Source organism: Oryctolagus cuniculus, chromosome 1, assembly GCF_051225735.1.
Source record: "Oryctolagus cuniculus isolate XC-2025 breed Fujian yellow rabbit chromosome 1, ASM5122573v1, whole genome shotgun sequence".
NCBI lineage: Eukaryota > Metazoa > Chordata > Mammalia > Lagomorpha > Leporidae > Oryctolagus > Oryctolagus cuniculus.
In genome coordinates, this window is record NC_142867.1 from 203,595,949 (window position 1) to 203,609,905 (window position 13,957).

Sequence of the window (13,957 nt, forward strand, 5' to 3'; positions counted from 1 at the left end):
TGACTAAGTTATGTATAGGGACAGAAACAAGGACAATTTTGAAAGTTCAGATGAAGTTTAACAGGAAAATATTTACTTTCAACAAGTCTAAAGTATCCAACTCAAGGATGTAGATAAGCTCTGAAGAGCTAATTCTCCAATCATCAATAATACTGCCTCTGGTTGGAAATGTAAGTGAAAGGCCACAGCTCTGTCCCACAGCCTGCCATTTACCATTATGGGACTATGATTATAAATGAGTTTGACCAGCTATTTTCTCTTTGATTCAGATAGTTATTCCTGGAGAAGTGCCTTAAAAGGAAGAATCTGACAATTGCAGGTTTCTGATGGATGTAGCTCTAGTGGAACCACTGCCAATCGAGGCATTCAAGTCCCCTGAAATTATGTCAGCTAATAAATACTTAGAAAACATAAAGTACAGAAAACTGTCAAATTACTGTACAATTTGAAGTATCAGTATGTACACTGTAGGAACACTATGTATGTTACAGCCCAGATCAGCCTTGCCAAGAGCTGGATTCATCTATAAATCCTATGAAATCTGTAGTTGTAATTTATTCATCTGGTAAATGCCACCTATGTGCTGGCTGCCATGTGAGATATTCTCACAACAATGTATCTCCATTATTCCATACGACAGTCCCTTAAAGTAGTCATTGTGGTCTCCTGCTTAGGTTGAAGACAAAGCTGAAGTCTAGAGTCTTCTTTCTGATGATTGTTGGAGCCAGAATTTAGTCCTCTGACAATAAATCTACCCTTCTGTCATTATGCCGCCATTCTACCTCGTGCAACTGCAATTTCAGGAATTCGAGATCAATCTGAGTTTATCATTTTCCATCCCAATTTAGTTCTCTCTATTAAAAACCCACCATCCCCTTGTCTTCTCCCCTTATGACCAAATCCATCAATCCTATCCTCAACACACTTGCCTGTGCGGTCCATGGGCCAGCATCATTGGCCCACCTGGGATGTTGCTATAAACGCAGCATCTGAGCCCCACTCCTGATCCACTGAACCAGAATCTGCACTTTTTACAAGAGTCCCCAGGTGATTCATGTGCATGTTAGCATTGCAAAGCACATCTCTAGTCTAAGCGACAGGCCTCTCACCATCCCTGCCACCACCATTATTCATCAGCCTCTGCGTTTACTGACCTCCTAACTAGTCTTCCCCACATTTGGTCTCTCCTCACTCCTTCACCACCCAATTCCTATTTATAAACCACCAACAGACTGATTTTTCTAAGGAAAATTTGGGCCACTCTTTGTAACTCTCCTACTCCATCCCAGCCTCCACCCTACTCCTCACCTCCAAAACTTCCACTGGCTTCTCAGTGCCTATGGAAAATAACAATAATAATACAAGTACATGGCTTTTGCCACCTATTTTATAAGCATTGTACATGAACTGACTTGTTTACTCTTTATGTCACCCCTATGAAATTGGTACAATGATTATCTTCATTTTAGAGATGAGAAAAATGAGGAGGCTGTGTGAGGTTAAACAACTTGTTCAAGGTCATGAACAATAGTTAGTAAATGGTAGGACCAGGATTACAGCTCTGGAAAACTCCTTAGCCTGGCTTCCAATGTCTTCTACATTTACATGAAAAAAGGAAGAGGGGGTCTTTTTCTAAGTACTATTTTTTTTTTTTGCCAGGAATTTTGCTAGGTATTTCCATTTGATTATAGGTAACATTTTAGCCTCACAACAAGCCTGCTGAAAGATTTTGATGCTTCAATTTTTATAGATGTAAAGTAGGAATTAGAGAAAATTGGAGCAAAGTTCAGTTAACCCCAAGCCAGTACACTTTCTACTATATTGCACTACCGTTCCCTCCACCTAGGAAGTGCCCCCTATGTCTCCAAGTGCCCTACCTTGACTAACTTCTAAGTCAAAGCAAATGTTATGCACCAAATTATCCCTTTTTCTCTGGTTTGGAAGTAATCTTTCCCTTCTCTGAAATCTTATCAGCTCTTTCCTCCATTTTTGTTTTCACACTATTTATTCTTTTATAGTTATTTCTATACTCATATATGTAGAAATACATAGAGGCATATATATATATATATATATATATATATATAAAAACTTTTGGAATACTGGGCCCTATACTTTTTCAATAACTGTGGCTATTGTTCCTGAATTTTTACAAGATTAATCTAAGGAGACAGTGAAATCAAAACCACAGTATTAAGAAAATTTAACATGAACTCATGAACAGAAAAAAAAATTACAAGTATGATAATTGAGAGTTGAAGCAAGAATTATAACCTTGGAAAGAATTTGAGAAATAGACAGAAATTCACATTGCTATTTAATTTCTCCCCCAGAAAATCCAGCAAACCCATGTTCTAAGTTGGTTTTCATGCCAGATGTTCTCTGAGTTTTCCACCAGCTCCTTGGATATTTTCCGTCCCTTTGCTTACATGTTCCATTCTATTTTATCTTACCTGACAGCCACTATCTGATATAAATAATCCTTTTCAATATCTCCATTCTGATAATAGTTACAAAATTAGCTCGATATAATTCTAACGTTTTCTTACTACCTGGCACATACCTCCCAACAAATAGCCCACTTTATATTAAATGGAAAGTGAAGGAACAAAAGGAGAAGACTTGGCTTAAATTTTCTCTGAAGGACTCCTATCGTGGTCATTCCTGTAACACTAATATCCATTGGCAAGTAGGTTTAAACGTTTACCAGCCCATTATTTCTTCAAGCCATATGTCATAGACTGTACTTTCAGCCAAATAATAAAATGTATGCTTTTTGCTCTCCATCCTTTGTGAATTACTACTGATCCCCAGTAACCAGCTTTTTGTACTATAACTGAATACAATCTTATAACTCAATAACTATTGTCATATTGGCAGCAACCAAGAAAGCTTTCATTTCCTCTTTCACGAATGCTGACTCCCACATCTAAATAAAGGTCAATGGCAATTATTCCAGTAAATCTTTTTTTAATGTGTTTCAAAAAACTGAATTGTATTTCCAAAAGCATTTTAAGATTCACTTAAAGAGGGGGGCATAGCAAGTAGCTTTTCGCCTGAATCCTTTCTAAACAGAGCATCTCAGACTGGTTTCCATGGGACTACCATTAAAACAAACACTAAAGCATTTGCTGTAAGCCAAAGGACTCCCCAAAAGTCAGAAATAAACTCTAGATATAGTATAGTTGTTTCTATTCTGTTCAAGGATAATTGGGTCTATGTGAAAGTATACACAGCACTATCACCTCTAAAGAGTCTGAGAAGGGCAACACCTCAACTCTTCTGTTCACTGAGGATTTGCTGTACCTGACACAGTGCCTAACATAAAACACGTGCTTACTAAAAACCTGCTGAATAAGTGAATAAACTCACAGGTGAGGAAACTGAGAGCCAAAGCAGTCAAATGACCTAACTCAAGTCACACAATGATTTTGCAGCAAAAAAACTGATACTAGGACTTAGTCAACAATCCCTCATTGGATATCATTTCCACTGATTTCAACGCATGCAAATGTAGATGTTTAGGTGAGAAGCTGATGAAGGGTAAGAGTAAAATACAAGCCTGGTTTTCAAGCACCTCATCCAAAGTTACACAACCAAAAACAAAGTTGTATGCAAGATCGGGTGGGGAGTAGACCTCAAGAAAGTAACATGAAAAATTTAAAACTCTTCCAAGAATAAACACACAAAAACTCCACTTGCCTCATTGATGGCCAAAATAACAATCATAGGTGTAAAACAAAAATCAGTTTTTGATAACAAAAAATTAGCCCATATAAGGAAAACAAGCCCATAAAATGTAGCAGGTTATGTATTAACTGAAAACTAGACCAAGTATTATTTAACAAATACTCTGAAAAGAACTCCAAAGGCCATAAAATAGTTTTTAGAACTTTTTTGAATAAAAAAAGTGGCCTGAAGCATCTGAATATAATGATATAATGACTAAGGCCTAAATCTTCCCAGGGAAAAGGTCAGAGAGCAAATTGGGTAAATTGACCATTTTCCTTGGTCTTCATAAGGGAAGAAAACACACAAGGGAGAGTGTTGATCCACCATGACCGTCTTTTGAAACACACAAGCCAAGCCTTCATATCAAACAGTGGTAAATACCCACAAGTGAGCAGGAAGGCACACAAAAGTTCCCAACGTATGTAAAGTGCACACTGATGCAACTGAGGGAAGAAATACTCTCAAGCATACATTATGACATCACTTCAACTTGGGGAAAGGGTAGAAACTCCATGAAGAACACTGCCTCCACATGATGCTGCAGCCAAAGTCTCCATTAAAATGCTGCTAAGCAGCATCAAGATGGATATTGGGGAACAGACAACATTGCCTACTTCTATTTCAAACTGTAGTTTATCCAAGCTGGGAAAAAATACATTTCATTTTTGAAAAGCAATTACAGAGAAGAGAGGAAGAGAGAGAGAGTTGAGAGAGAGAGAGAGAGAGAGAGGTCTTCCATCTGGTGGTTCACTTCCCAGATGGCCTAAATGGCCAGAGCTGAGCTGCTCCAAAGCCTGGAGCCAGGAGTTTCTTCTGCATCTCCCACACAGGTGCAGGAACCCAATGACTTGCGCCATTTTACACTGCTTTCCAAGGCTATAGCAAGAGGTGGGTCAGCAGAGGAACATCCAGGACTCGAACTGGTGCCCATATGGAATGCCATCCCTGCAGGCAGTGGCTTTGCCTGCTACGCACAGTGCCAGAACTGAAAACACATAACTGGGCAAGCTAATCAAAATAAAAAAAGAAGAAGAAGACCCAAATTAATAAAATTAGAGATTAAAATGAAATGTAACAATAGGCACCACAGAAATAAAAAGAATCATTAGAAATTACTACAAAGAGCTGTATGCCAACAAACCGAGAAACCTAGAAGAAATGGATAGATTCCTGGACACGTGCAACCTACCTAAATTGAGCCATGAAGACCGTCTAATAACCAAGAAAGAAACTGAATCAGTAATAGAGACCCTCCCAACAAAGAGAAGCCCAGGACCAGATGGCTTCACTGCTGAATTTTAGCAGACATTTAAAGAATTAACTCCAATTCTACTCAAGCTATTCTAAACAACTGAAAGGGAGAGAATCCTCCCAAATTCTTTCTACAAAGCCAGTATCACTTTATTTCCAAAATGTGAAAAAGATACAACAGAGAAAGAGAACTACAGGCCAATTTCTCTGATGAAATAGACAAAAAAATCCTCAACAAAATACTAGCCAATCTAATCCAACAATGTATCAGAAAGATCATTCACCCAGACCAAGTGGGATTTATCCCTGGTATGCACGGATGGTTCAACAATCACAAATCAATCAATGTGATACATCACATTAACAAATTGAAGAACAAAAACCATATGATTATCTCAATAGATGCAGAGAAAACATTTGATAAAATACAACATCCTTTCATGATGAAAACTCTAAGCAAATTGGGTATAAAAGGAACATTCCTCAACACAATCAAGGTAATTTAGAACAAACCCACTGCCAGCATCCTATTAAATGGGGAAAAGTTGGAAACATTCCCACTGAGATCCAGAATCAGACAAGGATTCTCACTCTCACCATTGCTATTCAATATAGTCCTGGAAGTTTTAGCCAGAGCCATCAGGCAAGAAAAAGAAATCAAAGGCATACAAATTGGGAAAGAGGAAGTTAAACAGTCCCTTTTGCAGATGACATGATTATATATACAGGGTATCCAAAAGACTCCACTAAGAGACTACTGGAAGCCTTAGAAGAGTTTGGTAAAGTAGCAGGATATAAAATCAACACACAAAAATCAACAGCCTCCATATAGACGGACAATGCCATGTCTAAGAAAGAACTTCGAAGATGAATCCCATTCACAATAGCTACAAAAAAATCAAATACCTTGGAATAAATTTAACCAAGGATGTCAAAGATCTCTACAATGAGAATTATAAAATATTAAAGAAGGAAATAGAAGATAAAAATGGAAAAAATTTCCATGATCATGTATTAGAAAAATCAATATCATCAAAATGTCCATGCTACCAAAAACAACTTACAGATTCAATGCAACACCAATCAAAATACCAAGGACATTCTTCTCAGATATAGAAATAATGATGTTGAAATTCATATGGAAACACAGGAGACCCCAAATACCTAAAGCAATCTCATACAACAAAAACAAAGCTGGAAGCATCACAATACCATATTTCAAGACTTACTACAGGGAAATTATAATCAAAACAACATGGTACTGGTGGAAAAACAGGTGGATAGGCCAGTGGAACAGAATAGAAACACCAGATATCAATCCAAGAATCTATAACCAACTTGCATTCGATCAAGAAGTTAAAATCAATCCCTAGAGCAGGAACAGTCTCTTCAACAGCTGGTGCTGAGAAACTGGTTCTCCACATGCAGAAGTATGAAGCAAGACCCCTACCTTACACCTTCACAAAAATCCACTCAACATGGATTAAAGACCTGAATCTATGACTTGATACCATCAAATTATCAGAGAACAATGGGGAAAACCTGCAAGAGATTGGTATAGGCAAAGAGTTCTTAGAAAAGACCCCAGAAACACAGGCAATCAAAGCCAAAATTGACAAATGGGAGTGCATCATAATGAGAAGCTTGTGCACTGCTAAAGAAACAATAAGGAAAGTGAAGGGGCAACCAATAGAATGGGAGAAATTATTTACAAACTATACAACAGATAAAGGATTAATAACCAGAATATATAAAGAGATCATGAAACTCAACAACAACAAATCAAACTACCAAGTTATTAAATGGGCAAATGACTTAAACAGACATTTTTCAAAAGAGGAAATCCAAATAGTTAACAGACACATGAAAAAATGTTCAGGATCACTAGCCATCAGGGAAATTCAAATCAAAACCATGAGGTTTCACCTCATCCCCTATTAGAATGTCTTTTATACAGAAATCAACAAACAACAAATTCTGGGTAGGATGTGGAGATAAAGGTACCCTAATCCACTGTTGGTGGGAATGTAAACTGGTAAAAGCCACTATGAAAACAGGTATCTCCATACATACCTCAGAAATCTGAATATGGACCTCCATATGATCCAACCATCCCACTCCTGGGAATTTACCCAAGGGAAATGAAATCAGCATATGAAAGAATTATCTGAACCCCCACATTTATTGTAGCTCAATTAGCAATAGCTAAGACATGGAATCAACCAAAATGCCCATCAACTAAAGACTGGATAAAGCTATGGGATATGTACATCATGGAATACTATACTGAGGTAAAAAAAAAATGAAATTCAGTCATTTGCAACAAAACGGATGAAATTGGAAAACATCATTCTTAGTGAAAAAAGCCAATCCCAAAGGGTCAAATATCCTATATTCTCCCTGACTTGTGATAACTAATAGAGCACCTAAAAGGCAATCTGTAGAAACAAAATTGATACTTTGAGAAGCAATAACTATGAATAGCCCTTGTCTTGACTGTTGAGGGACAGTTTTTTGTTTTCATACTATTTGTTGAACTCTTTACTTAACATAGAGTTAATCATATGTGTAGAAAGTTAATTGAAAGTAAATCTTGGTAAAAAATAAGAGTAGAAATGAGAGAAGGAGGAGAGTGGGGGTGTTAGAGAGGGTGGGAATGAGGGCATGGTGTGAAGACTTACCATATTCCTAAAGTTGTAATTATGAAATGCATGAAGTTTGTAACTGTAAGAAAAAAATAATAATATAATAGAACTGTAGTAGAAAAAGAAAAAAAAGGACTAAAATGGTCAAGGAGATTGTGGAACTAGCACAGACTGGCAAGGTCTAGTTTACGCTCTTGAGAGCTGTACTTAATTTAGAAATAGTGTGGTCCCTCTTGACAGAATATACCAGTATGTGAATGTGGCTACTATTTTACTGAGCCCCAACTCACCAAACGTTGTGCTAATCATTTTCAACCCATTAGCTCATTAAAATTTCAAAATAATATGTGGATATCATTGTTATCCCCTACTTTACAGATAAAGTACTGATGTTTAGATAGGTTAAGTAATTTGCTCCATTTCATGAAGCAAATAAGCCTCAGTATAAGCTAAGGCTGGTTTAATGTCTATATCAAGATCTTAACCACCTTTTTTTTTTTTTTTTTTTTTTGACAGGCAGAATGGACAGTGAGAGAGAGAGAGACAGAGAGAAAGGTTTTCCTTTTGCCGTTGGTTCACCCTCCAATGGCCACTGCGGCCGGCGCATTGCGATGATCCAAAGCCAGGAGCCAGGTGCTTCTCCTGGTCTCCCATGCGGGTGCAGGGCCCAAGCACTTGGGCCATCCTCCACTGCACTCCCTGGCCACAGCAGAGAGCTGGCCTGGAAGAGGGGCAACTGGGACAGAATCCGGCGTCCCGACCGGGACTAGAACCCGGTGTGCCAGCGCTGCAGGCGGAGGATTAGCCTAGTGAGCCGTGGCGCCGGCCAATTTTAACCACCTTTTACAATGTTTTCCCCATTCTCAATCCTACTCATGTTTGCTTCTACCTTGCCCCTTGGGTGTGCCTGTATCTCACCATGATGTAGCAAAATTAAAAATCTATCATTCCAAATAATGACTCTGTGTTCATAGGGTCCACATCTGCAGACTCAACCAATGTGAATCAAAAATACTCAGAGAAAAAGTTGCATTTGTACAGAATATGCACAGGCCTTTCTTTTCTGTCATTGTTCCCTAAACAACTACATAGCACTTGCATTGTATTAAGTATTATAAATAATTGAGAAATTATTTAAAGTATATGAGAGTATTAGCTAGGTTATATGCAAATACTACCACAGCTTATGGAAGGGATTGAGCATCCTTGGATTTTAGTATCCAGCAGGAATCCTGGAACTAACCCCCCATGGATACTGAAGGATGACTGTATGTGCATGAGAGATCATGTTTTACTTGACTGTGTGTCTCCAAACCTAACTATTGCTAGCACAAGGTAAATGTTCAATATAATTTTGGTAAATTGATGTGAATTGAGAAAATTTAATGCATACTGTAATGATACAGCAAATTTCTCACTAGAAACACAGTTGATTATGACTTGGTACATGAAGCGTATCCTTTAAAAAATGAATTTTAAAGGTTAGACATTTCTACAACAATACATTTGATGTGACATAAAGGAATGGCCAGCATAGTATCAGGTGTAGGACAGGACCAGTGAATCACAGAAAATCAGTCCATTAGGAATGGCTCCAGTGGGCTAACAATAGACATCAAACCTGGCTAATTACTGAGAAAAACAAAATCATTGAAAGTGACTTGGTGACTCACAACGCAACATATAAAGAACCAGTCTCAAAATATAAGTAGAAACCAGGAAAATATTGGTAACCAGAATCCCTGCAGAGGCTACATGCCAAGAAGAGTCTGGTATGTTTTGTTTTGTTGCTGTTGTTGTTTGAAAGGCAGAGAGAGAAAGAGAGAGAGATCGATCTCCCATCTACTCGTTCAATTGCCCAAATGCCATCAACAATCAGGGCTGGGCCAAACCAAAGCCAGGAACTTGAGTTTCTTGATCTCTTTATATATTCTGGTTATTAATCCTTTATCCAGATCTCCCTTACAGTGAGTAAGGACCTCAGAACTCTGAATGCTACCGTGGAACCTGCTACTAACTACAGCTTCAGACACTCTGCTGGCACAGCTGATACCATGACTGAATGTTGGATGCCACCACACTGCAAGAATTCTATACTCTGCTCTCCCTGCTCCTTTAGGTTACTCCCCAAGGATTCGAATTTATGCATGAGAGACTGTGGCTGAGGTTAACAAGCCTCACCTTAAGCTGCAAGGAAAATAAACACCTGACTTTTTTGCCTCTGCTTCTTCCCAAGACTCACAAAAGATTCCCCAAACACAGAAAGTGAATGTGGATGCTAGGGGATCACAAGAAAACAAGTGTTTATTAGGAAATCACCATCTGAGAAGGGATCTAGAACTAGATTAGGACAGGTCCCTCAGCTAAGGGAGTCTCCAGAATTTACTAAGGGGAATTGCACCTCCAGGTTAGCCCTGGTTAGCAAGAATGCATTCCTGGAAACATGAACTGAGTCGGCCCTGCAGGGTAACAGCACCTCAGGGGTCCCATGAAGGCACACTCCTCACTTTGTGTGGAGATTATACTTTGCCTCCCTTTGAAGTCCCTGCAGTGACAACATGCCCATGGTCATAATTTCTTTGCACACTTAAGACATTTATTGATGACTCCTCCCTGGCTGCAGTAATGCATCTGATTTCCTTTGTGTTGATGGTGATTATGTTCATTGAGTTCTTACTAAGCATCAGGAGGTGTTTTAAGTTCACCATGCTTTAAGTTATTTTATGTACACAAAAACCCTATGCAGTGTGTACTAGGATTACACTCATTTTATGGATAAGGAAGAATTTGAGGCAGAGAGGTTACTATCTGCCCAAGGACACACCACAAATAAGCAGCAGTGTCAGGCCTGGAGTCGGGCAGTCTGAATGAGGCACCTGTCCTCTTCAGCACCTCCTCTGGAGAGGTTTCCAGTAAGCCTAACGGACTTTGGGGTTTTATCCTTTAGTACTTGGATCAGATCACCCAATATAGAAAACTAGCATCTTAGACACCCAGTCCAATACATTTGTGTTCTGCCAGCACTTCCAGTTGTACAGCTTTATCAGCCCCACAGGTCAAACTAGGAAACAGGAAGGTGAGTCTCTAACTGACTGTGAGCTTTGGATGGATCTCAGTCAGCTGTGCTTGCTAATGGGCCATGAAAAGCTCTGCATCACCCCAGTCCTCAGCACTGTAATGAACCTACATGCATATGCATTTTTAACAAAAATGTTTCTGATATAATCATTACTATTTCAAATCAGCACTGTTGGGGCTGCTCTAAATTATATACTCGTAGGGTTGGCACTGTGGTGTAGTAGGTTAAGCCTCCATCTGTGGTGCCGGCATCCCACACAGGTGCTGGTTTGTATCCCAGGTATTCCTCTTCTGATCCAAATCTCTGCTATAGCCTGGAAAAGCAGTAGAAGATGGCCCAAGTGTTTGGGCCCCTGCACCCATGGGGGAGACCTGGAAGAAGCTCCTGGCTCCTGGCTTCAGATTGGCCCAGCTCCAGCCATTGTGGCCATTTGGGGAGTGAACTAGCAGATGGAAGACTTTTCTCTCTGTCCCTCCTTCTCTCCATCTTTAACTCTGTCTCTCAAATAAATAAATCTTTAAAAAAAATGCTCCTATACATTATTTGCAACTTAAAATGTTTCAGTAATACATTTATGCTTAAGCTTGTTGCTTAATAACATTCATTCAGTAAAATATGATAAATTCTCAATAATTAATATAGGTCACACCTTTTTTCCCATTTTCCTATTTACTTTTTCCAAGATTATATCTTAAAATCTTCACAGAGAATGGTTGAAAAAACTCTACATGAACACCCACACATTTACCAGCTGGATTTTGCAATAATATTTTGCCATATTTGCTTTATCACATCTATCCATCTACACATCCTCATACCCACCTGTCAATCCATCTTTTATAATGCATTTCAAAAAGAGCTTGTACTATCAGAACATTTCCCCCAAAATACATTGGCATACATCTCATTACTAGAGTCTAACATTTGTTTACAGTTCCTTTTTGAGACAAAAATGTGTGTTAAAATGTAAAAATATTAAGTGTAGTGGTTGATGAGGCTGAAAAATGCATATCTGTATAACCCAATCTTTATCAAGTTATTACCATCATTCCAGAAAGTTGCATCTTATTCCTTCCCAGTTGCTCCCAGCCAACAGTCCCTCAGAGACAATCATTGTTCTGATTTTTTAATTGTTATTTATTTGAGTCCCAAAGAAAGAGAGAGAGTATGCTCCATCTGCTAGTTCATTTGGCAAATGCCTGAAATGGCCTGGACTGGCTGAGTCAAAACTGAAGCAAGGAGCAAGAAACTCAATCCAGGTCTCCAACATGGGTGGGAGGAACCCAATTAACTGAGACATTACTGCTGCCTAGAGTCTGCAATAGCAAAAAAAGCTGGAATCAGGAGTCCAAGCAGAAACCAAACCCAGGCATTTCAACCTAAGACACGGCCATCTTAACTGTCAGGCTAAATATCCACTACTTTTTCTGATTTTTTTTTCCTTTTCCTGGAACTTCATGTACAAGACATCATATAATGTTTACTCTTTTGCACATCTTATCATTCAGCATGATTTTGGAAGTTGGTTTTAATTTTTTTATATTTTTTCATGCTGAACCATGTTTGAGGAGTTTGTCATATTTATTGTTGAGAGGTATTCATTGTTTGACTATGTCATAGTTCCTTTATCCATTCTCTTATAGACAGAATCCTGGGTTATTTCCAGATTTTATTAACACAAATAAAGCTATGATGAACATTATAGTACAAGAGTTTTGTGGGTATATTTTTCATTTCTCTTGGGTAAATACCTAGGAGTGAAAATAATGGATTGTTAAAAAAAAAAAAAAAACTTAAAAACTTCAGAACTTTAAAACCATTTTATTTTTCTTAAATATTTATTTATTTAGACAAAAAGAGAAAAAGAGATCCCTAGTCTACTTGTTTCTTTAACAAATGCCTACAACAGCCAGGGCTGATCCAGATCAAATGCAGGACCAGGAACTACATCTTGGTCTCCCAAAAGGGTGGCAAAGACCCAAATACCTGAGCTAACACCTAGTGCCTATCAGAGTGCACGTTAGCAGGTTAGAATCAGGAGTGGAGCTGGGACTCCAACCCAGGCACTCTGATATGGAATGTGGGTATCCCAAGTGGTCTAGCCACTAGGTCAAATGCTCATCCAATTCCAGACCATTTTCAAGAGTGGTTAAATCACTTTACACATCTACCAACAATAAGAGTTTTGGTTTCTCCATAGCCTTTCCAACATTTGGTAACATGAATTTTTAATTTTATCCATTCTATTGAATATTAATATTAGCTCATTATGATTTTAAATTGAATTTCTCTGGGTGAGCATTGTGGCACAGTAGGTTAAGCTGCTACTTAGGACATCCGCATCCCATATCATAGTGCCTAGAAATGAGTCCCGCTTCTGCTTCCCATTCAGCTTCCTGCTAATGCACACCCTAAAAGATAGCAGATAATGGCTCAAGTTCTTGGTTCCCTACCGCCCATGGAGGAGACACAGATGGTGTTCCTGGCTCCTGGCTCCTGGCTTTGGCCTGGTCCAGCCTTTGCTGTTGCAGGCATTTGAGGTGGAAGAAATATTAGTCCTCTGGAACAGACAAAATAAAAAAAGATTCACTACAATAGTATAACCAGAGCCCCAAAGTGACTCATGCTGGTGAAGGAGTCAGAGGATGAAAGGTAGAGAAAGATTTAGGTGTTGCGGGGATGAGAAGGAAAAGCATATGTATGTGGAGACAGAGTTTCTCTGCCTTGTCATATTTTAGGTAAGTTCTTTTAGATAGATACGTATTACTAGTTCTAAAGTGTCCTGGCTCTTCACTCCTCACTCCTAATAAAAACATCCAATACACTAAGACCAAATCCTAACATCCTAATCCAACTTTCCCCAGCCCATTTGTGTGCCATTTCTTCCTAACTAATATGCCAAAATATCACACAAGATTTTATCTAGTCCAGTAAGTCCATTCTTTCGTTGTCTAACAAAATTCAAGGAAAATGAAGCAAGTCACAACTTTTAAGACTATTTGTTTAAAACAAAGTTAACTACCTATAAGATGTGTTGCATTTATTCTTCAACAGTGCCAATGTATCTTATATTATTTGGAGGGAAACTACAAGAATAGTTGAATAGGCTGTCACTTGGCTATAAAAATTGTAGATATTAGATTAATTTATGAGTTAAACTGTGGAATGTCTAGATTGAGAGATTCCAAAAGTATTTTTGGGAAGAAATCAAAGGACTTGAACCTTGGAAATGAGGAAGCAGGCAGACTAG